At 44.2% G+C, this 7,483-nt stretch overlaps 1 long non-coding RNA gene and 2 other non-coding genes across 3 annotated transcripts in view; all 3 read left to right on the top strand.

Annotated features, from left to right (window-relative positions):
- The window catches only part of LOC115031337, a 12,392-nt gene extending 10,186 nt beyond the window's left edge, over positions 1-2,206 (top strand). The window contains exon 3 of the long non-coding RNA XR_003836972.1: positions 2,177-2,206. This is a non-coding gene — a long non-coding RNA (uncharacterized LOC115031337). The remainder of the gene's footprint in view (positions 1-2,176) is intronic.
- On the top strand, positions 451-522 carry Trnac-gca. The gene has a single exon. It is a non-coding gene; the product is annotated as a tRNA-Cys (tRNA).
- Positions 2,207-7,293: 5,087 nt separating the features above from the next.
- LOC115031455 lies at positions 7,294-7,400 on the top strand. Its single transcript, XR_003837075.1, has one exon. It is a non-coding gene; the product is annotated as a U6 spliceosomal RNA (small nuclear RNA).
- The last annotated feature ends 83 nt before the right edge of the window (positions 7,401-7,483 follow it).

Raw genomic sequence — 7,483 nt, 5'->3', positions numbered from 1 at the left:
ATATATATATATATATATATATATATATATATATAAACAACACAACATTGTTAAAAAGCCAGACTCTCCTTAATTCCACCCATATGCATTTTGTACTTTGTCTATACGCTTGACAAATTATCAGGAACCTTAGTCTTTTATTAAATAAACATAAAGCTAAGGGCTCTGAAATTCTGTTCCATGCAAGGGAAAATACTAAGTGTAGCTGACACAAAGCCAGTACTCCATAATTGCTATTGTCAAAGACAATTCTCTGGCTGGTTTAGGGGAATCCTCAGGTGTATAGCCCAACAAGCCAGAGGACTGTCATCAGTCATATGTGAGAAGTACTGAAGAGTAGAGGGAGGTGGAACTCAGAGAGGCCTTGCAACACCATCCAACTTGTAGGGCAGCCTTGTTTATAGTATTCCATTCTGGTAAATGCTATTAATTATATCACCTCTCAGGCCAGGGGGTATAGCTCAGGGGTAGAGCATTTGACTGCAGATCAAGAGGTCCCTGGTTCAAATCCAGGTGCCCCCTTCTGGTATATCTTTTGCCTCCCTAATTTATTGCTATCCTCACTAGAAATGTCTTCAATCATTTTTAGCCTCCCTTTGTCAACCCAGGCTTCTGCCCTCTGCCACAATGAGGAGTCGCAATTCACACCTCCACCTCATTCCTCATAGCTCTCTGTGTCCATACCTTGAGCTTTATGAACTTGCTCCTCCTTTTGAAATCGAGAAACTTCCATGTCCTCTAAACTTGTGAGTCCTATCAGTCACAGTCAAGCAGGAGACAGAAGGCAGGTAATTAAATAGGGAGAATTATACTACAAAGACATAGTATAAAGATATGAAGAAAACTGTGTGTATGTAATTCTTTAAAGCGAGAGACCCAAGCAAGGTCAAATGAGAATAGTGGGTGTCCAAGCAAAGATTCAACCTCCTGGAGAAGTTTTTGTTTACTTTTAATTAATTCTTTGGGTTAGTGTGCAAAAGCACTTCATTTCCTCACAGTGTGTCTTCATACATATTTATCATTACAATTTGTTCTCATTTGTTCCCTTCCCCAACTCCATCCCTCTTCCTGCTCAGTTCCCTTTCATTCTCAAATCACTCCCAAGTCCTTCTTTCTCATCAAATGTGTTCCATTACTCCATTTACACACACACACACACACACACACACACACACACACACACACCACCTGTGACTAGAAGAGTGACAAGGATTCTATAAATCTTCAACTCTGCATAAAGCCCACTGAAATCTTACACAGGAAATTCTTCTGGGTGGATGCCTTTTATTGTCTACCTGTTCAATGGTGGACAGACATCACCTCATTACCAGTCTTTTCATACTTGGATAATTGTCTCAAATAGTACACACAGCCTCATTTTCTCTTGCTCACCTGGGTGTGTCTGTGGGTTGTCAGAGCCTGTGTATCCTGGATTCTAATTTCTCTTCTGTTCCTGATCAAACTCATTTCTCTGTAGAGCCTCTCTCCATGTCACCATTTTTGGTTGACAGAAACCCAGTCTAGATCATTCAATTTGCATTCCAACTGCAGACTCACAGGCACTGTGACAGATGGCTTTATTTTGTGACACTAGATTTTCCGTGGCTTGTTATGCAACATCACTGTGAATAAGACTGCCAATGCTGAAATGGGTTTTTAGAGGGGTTCTTGTTAGGACAAATCCCAGAATACATGGTTTTCTGTGTGTAGCAAGCAATCTGTTCCATCAGCTGCAGGAGGTGGAAGTGACTTTTGAGGGCAGGAAGACAGCGAGCAGCCTGTGAGAGCCTGGAAAGCAGAAAGTGTCCTTGGTGCTGCGGAGCAGGGGAGGGGATGGAACATTGGGCAAATGTTCAATTCTTGAGCTGTAACCTCCCCCACCCCCTCAGCCTGAAACCTGTTTGCTCAGGTTTCACTCTTTGCTTCGGGGTGTAGCCTGCCGCTTAATCGTTCTGCCACGCCCACTGCTGGAGCCTGCCACCTTGCTGTTCTGGAGCCATACACGTGGTCACCCTGCAACTGGACCCCAGGATTATTTGGCGGGAATTAGCCCCTTCCCCCTCCTTCATAACTCGGGTGCACGAATTAGTAAAATTGAGCTTTGATCAGAACCTAGTTTGTCTTGGCTCTGTCTCTCTTGTGCGCACATCTCCTAGTCCCCCCTCTTCTCTTCCAGGTTTCCAAGATGCCTTTCCAGACTAGAACCCAGACATGTGAGCCGCTGTCCGGCCACAACAATGAGCTTCCTGCTGCAGGCTACATTTGGCAAGGGGTCCCCAAAAGACCTGAGTTCAGATGAGAACTGCCTAGCTTTATAAGCAGAATCTAAAGGTGGTTTGGATTGCTCAGAAATTGCATAGTTAGAAAAATAAAATTGATCTTTCTAAAATTATGATAAAGTTTAAGAAAAAGGAAATTTGATGCCTTCTGTGGACACAGCCTCAGGGAAAAACCAACTTGACTATGTGGCTTAAAAGCCCTTTTATCAGGACCACTGATATCACCAAGATGGTGCCAGATAAATGCTCTCATTGGCAAGTAACTCTTCCTAGGAAGATGAACAGTGTGGTCCCACAGGAACTTGAAGTATCCAAATACAACTGAGCCAGGAAAAAGCAGTACCAAAGAGGAGTGCAGTGAGTACTCTTCAGAATGGAACCAAATTTATAAGCAATCCAAGTTTCCTGAGAGCTAGTATTAGCCAGGCTTCTGTGTTGCTGTGTCCAAATATCTGAGGAAAGCATTTTAAAGGAGGAAATGTTTGTTTTGCTTGTGAATTCCAAAGGCTTTATGCTATTGTTGCAGGGGTGGTTAGCATGGGCAGAGCAGATACTATGGTGGACAGAGGACAGGAATATATATAGGAAGATACCAGAGCAAGTTGTAATGCCCAGGAAATGCCCTATGACCTACTTCCTATAGTATGGTCCCATCACCAGCACCTCCACTAACCCCATCCTATGATGAGTCCATGGAGGGATGACTCCTTCCTTCTGTCAGAGCTACCATGATCTCTGAAGACTGCTTCATGGTGAGCCTCAGAGCTGGCTTAACTAATCTCCTGTTATGCTTCTACCCTACAAGCTGACAATTAAGATTCAGAAGCACATACTGTATTCACAGAAGTGTGAACAAACTAAACAAAAGGGACCAAGAACATACAAGAGAAGTAAAAGGACCTCTGAGCCAATGGTATTCTATAGGTGGGAGCAGCTGACCATTACAAAGCATGTATTTTTTTTACAACCTCTTCAGAAATAACAAAGATGGTGGGTTTTCAATGTGGAGCCAAGTGTCTTGCAGAACAATGATGGGAGCTACTTCAGTGGCATGTCCATATCAAGGAACATCCTGAATCCCAGGATTCTTAACTATTGATCTGGATCTCCTAGTTTGGAAGTTAACTTGTTATGTCATATGGTTGTGGGAAGGTTGGAATATACTGAAAGTGGTATATAGAGGAGGAGTCACACTGTAAGGAAAATGATAACCACTGGGTTCACGTCCACCTATAGCTAACTCTCTGTTACCTATTTCTGTGACCTTGCGCACTTCCTGTGTTGTTCAATCCATAAACATAAATGTTTTGAAATATGTCTTTTCTGGTACATCCTCTATATTTGAAGTCCAGAATGGACAGAAATTTTGTCTTTTAAGTTCACAGAATTTTAAATAAAGAAATTCTACTAAGACTTATTATAGACCATAATCCTAGACGCTTGCTCACTGGGCAAGGCTTTGGAGAGCTGGCCTTGTATCCCTTTCCAGATCTTCCCAGAGAGAGAATATGCTTCTAGCCCTTGGCTAGGGCTCTGTCCTGTTACTGGCTTTCACCATGAGGTGGTAGCATGTGATACAGAAACTATATTGAATTCAAAATGTGTAGATGGGATAGAAAGAAGATGCTGAGCTAAGTGAGAGAAATCGTCAGAATGGAGCAGTGAATTCATGGCTGGAAGAAGAGTATCTAGGCAGCTGGTAATAGGTTATCCTAGCCTATCATTAAGTAAGATTTACTGTACACTGTGGGATCCTTGGATGTAGAAACACAGGTATTCTTGGATGTGAGTATTTCCTGAAAGGCTCCTGTGTTTAAGATTTAAATCAGAACACAACAAGGTTCAGAGGTGTGGCTTTGGGGAAGTGACTCCATCATGAGGGATCTCCATCAATGATTAATCTACCAATGGATCATCTTCTCATGCATGTGTGTGTGTGTGTGTGTGTGTGTGTGTGTGTGTGCATGAGCACAAGTGCCAGGGCCTCTTGGAGAAAGTAAATCACTGGGGTAGGGCCTGGAAAAATATTCTGTACGTCCCGCCTCTTCCTGCTTCTGTCTTTCCCCTCTTCCTGGCTGTCATGAGATTGATGACTCTACTCTGTCATGCCCTCTGTGCTATTATTCTCTGACTCATGACAGGCTGCATAGATAGAGCCAAGGATCGTTGTCCTGAGACCTCTGAAATCTGAACCAAAGTACCCTACCCTCTGCTTACATCATCTCTTTCAGATTTGTCACAACACAACATAGGATGGCTAATTGGTTGAATAAACTGAGGAGAAACCCTGGTCAGTAAAGGGTTAAAGCCCTGCTGGTTCAAATCTGGAATTCTCTCCTGGTACTTGCTCTGTTGCCAAACCTAAAATTCTCCAATTTCTTCCTATATGGTGCTGAGGATTGAACCTAGAACCTTCCACATACTAGAAAAGTGCTACCACTGAGCTACAGCCCCAGCCCCAAATGTCCTTTTCTTTCCTTACTTGGCCCTCTGATCATCACTCTTAGGACTTGGGTTTTCTCTGTTGACATCAACAGTCTGACATGAGTCAGAGTTCTTTTGCTGATGGTTTTGTGTATTTTTAAAAGGGCTTATTTACTTTTATTTTATGTATATGAGGGTTTGCCTGCATGTATGTGTGGATCAAGTGTGTACCTGGTTACTGTGGAGGTCAGGAGGTCAAATACTTTAAAACTGGAGTCCCAGACAGTTGTAAGTTGTCATGTTGATGCTGGAAACCAAACCTGGGTCCTCTGCAAGAGCAGCCAGTGCTCCGAACTGCTGAGCCATCTCTCGAGCCCTGAGAGTGTGTATTTTTAACACTCATAACTCGCTGGTCTATAGAGGTTGCACTATGGAGGGATGTGCTAAATCAGAGGTTATGCGGCCTGGCTGGATCCTCTCTCATTAGGAGCACTTGAAAGCAACAGGAACTTTAACATTGGTGTGGGAGGAATCCTAATCCCCTCCTAGCATCTACCTAAATTCCATGATCTTTTTTTTTTTCTTTTTTTGAGTTTTTTGAGACAAGGTATCTCTGTGTAGCCCTGGCTGTCCTGGAACTCACTCTGTAGACCAGGCTGGCCTCAAACTCAGAAATCCACCTGCCTCTGCCTCTGCCTCTGCCTCTGCCCCTGCCTCCCAAATGCTGGGATTAAAGGCATGTGCCACCACTACCTGGAAAATTCCATGATCTTAAGCAACAGAATTTGCACTTCCCATGTGATCCTAAATGGCACTTAGGTGAGCATCAGTGATGCTCAGCCTATCTGCCATCTGTGACTGAGGGATGTGATGCTGGGTTCAGACAAAGATGATGTCAAACATGTAACTGTGGGAAATGACTAGAATGAGGACAGAACCCAGACACTGAGGAAAGGGTAACCAACCAGAGTGACCCAGCACTGCTGAAGGTACTGGTGGCAGGCCACCGTGTATCGACTCAACTCCATGAACTAAGATCAGAGTTGAAGCATGCTCATCACAACATTGCCTTTTTCTGAATGAGTACCTAGCAGATCATAGCCCACACTCCCTACACCTATTTTTGCTCAAAAAAGCATGGTGTTAGGAACAGATTTCTCTTGGCCTCCTGAGCCTATGAATGCTGAATCGTACAAGAGTGGAGGAGAGGATAAATGGGTGTGTAGTTCTTCACTAGATTAAAACAGTCTCTGGAAGAGGAAGGGAAGAGACTTCCAAAGCTCATGGAAGTCACAAGACCTACAACTCCCCTCCCCACAAGGTCCTGTAAAAGGGAGGGGAGGTCTTCAGTGGTGCAGCTGCGTGCGAGGTGCTCATGGTATTCCAGCGATGTAGATTTCAGGAGCAGTCAGACAGGCTGGGGTGGCTCTGTTGGTGAAGTAGATGGCAGAGAGCCACTCTCCCCGCATGCCTCTGTAAGTAACTCTGTCTGAGGGAATCATTTCTTTGGTCCTCATGCCCTCTGACTGAGATAAGTAGGAGCAGTAGCTGTGTAGTGGTTGGGTTGACCATCGTTCCTCCCCATGGTCCTACCACCTGTGTGCTCTGCACTCTAGCCCTCCAGGCCTGTTCAGCTCTGTCTTACTTTCTTGAGGGTGTAGTTCTTTTATGGTTCTTCATTTGTCTCTTTTTGTCTCTAGCATGTGACACTTTTTGAGGATGTCAACAGTAAGAGTAGAAATGACTCTCAGGGAAGGTCAGAAGCTGGAGAAGGTAGAGGGTAACCCTATCCCTTTGTCCCCACATCCCTTCCACCCACACCGGTGCCCCTGACTCATAACTGCCAAGTGAATGATACAGATGCAGAGGTGGCTTAACCCTTTACATGCTGAGCTTTCAAGTCTCAGCTGAGAGGTTCGGAGCAGACAGGATTTATACCAGAACCACATTTTCCCAGCTAATCAAAATTATAATGTTATAATTTCAAGAAGAAAACTCATTTCCCCATCATCTCTTGAAAATCATAGGTAGTTCTGAGTTTTAGCTTCCCTTATCTCCTCCCCACAACTCTTGGCCTCCACAGGCCCTTGCCCTCTGGACAGTGGTCCTTTCCCGCATCCTTGGGATCCATGGTCTTTTGAACTGGTAGATCACTTTCAGGGTGGCAGTCAAAAAGAAGAGTTCCCAAGGGAAGGCCCCACTTCAGTGTATTCTGAGGTCTGAATGCTGGGTATACAATTAGCCAGCCAGTTTGCCTGGCCCTTATCTTCCAACTCTGCCAAGCTAATGGTTGGGGCCAGCCTGGGACAGAAACCTCTCTGGTAAAGTGCCTGACTTTCAAACCTAGAACTAGAAAATAAGAAATTTTGAAGAACATCTGAGAGTTACAAATAGAAGTCAAATTCCAAAGAATATGGGAGTACCAGTGGGCAAGAGGGGTGGAGAGGGAACCATACAACCAGGTGTTAGACAAGACAAGACCCCAGCTCTGAACACTGAGGTGCCACAGCAGGGTGTTGGGCATGATAATGTCTAAAAGTCTTTGGCTAGGTATATGGGAGTGGATAGGATAAGTGAAAGGTCAGATGTCGTGCTTGCTTCGGCAGCACATATACTAAAATTGGAACGATACAGAGAAGATTAGCATGGCCCCTGCACAAGGATGACACGCAAATTCGTGAAGCGTTCCATATTTTTTAGCAGCTTGACAACACACCTAAAAGATCTAGAACAAAAGGAAGCAAATTCACCCAAGAGGAGTAGACGGCAAGAAATAATCA

This window comes from Mus caroli, chromosome 6 (assembly GCF_900094665.2).
Source record: "Mus caroli chromosome 6, CAROLI_EIJ_v1.1, whole genome shotgun sequence".
Classification (NCBI taxonomy): domain Eukaryota; kingdom Metazoa; phylum Chordata; class Mammalia; order Rodentia; family Muridae; genus Mus; species Mus caroli.
Note: the sequence above shows the minus strand (reverse complement) of the source record. Positions and strands in the feature narration are given on the sequence as shown.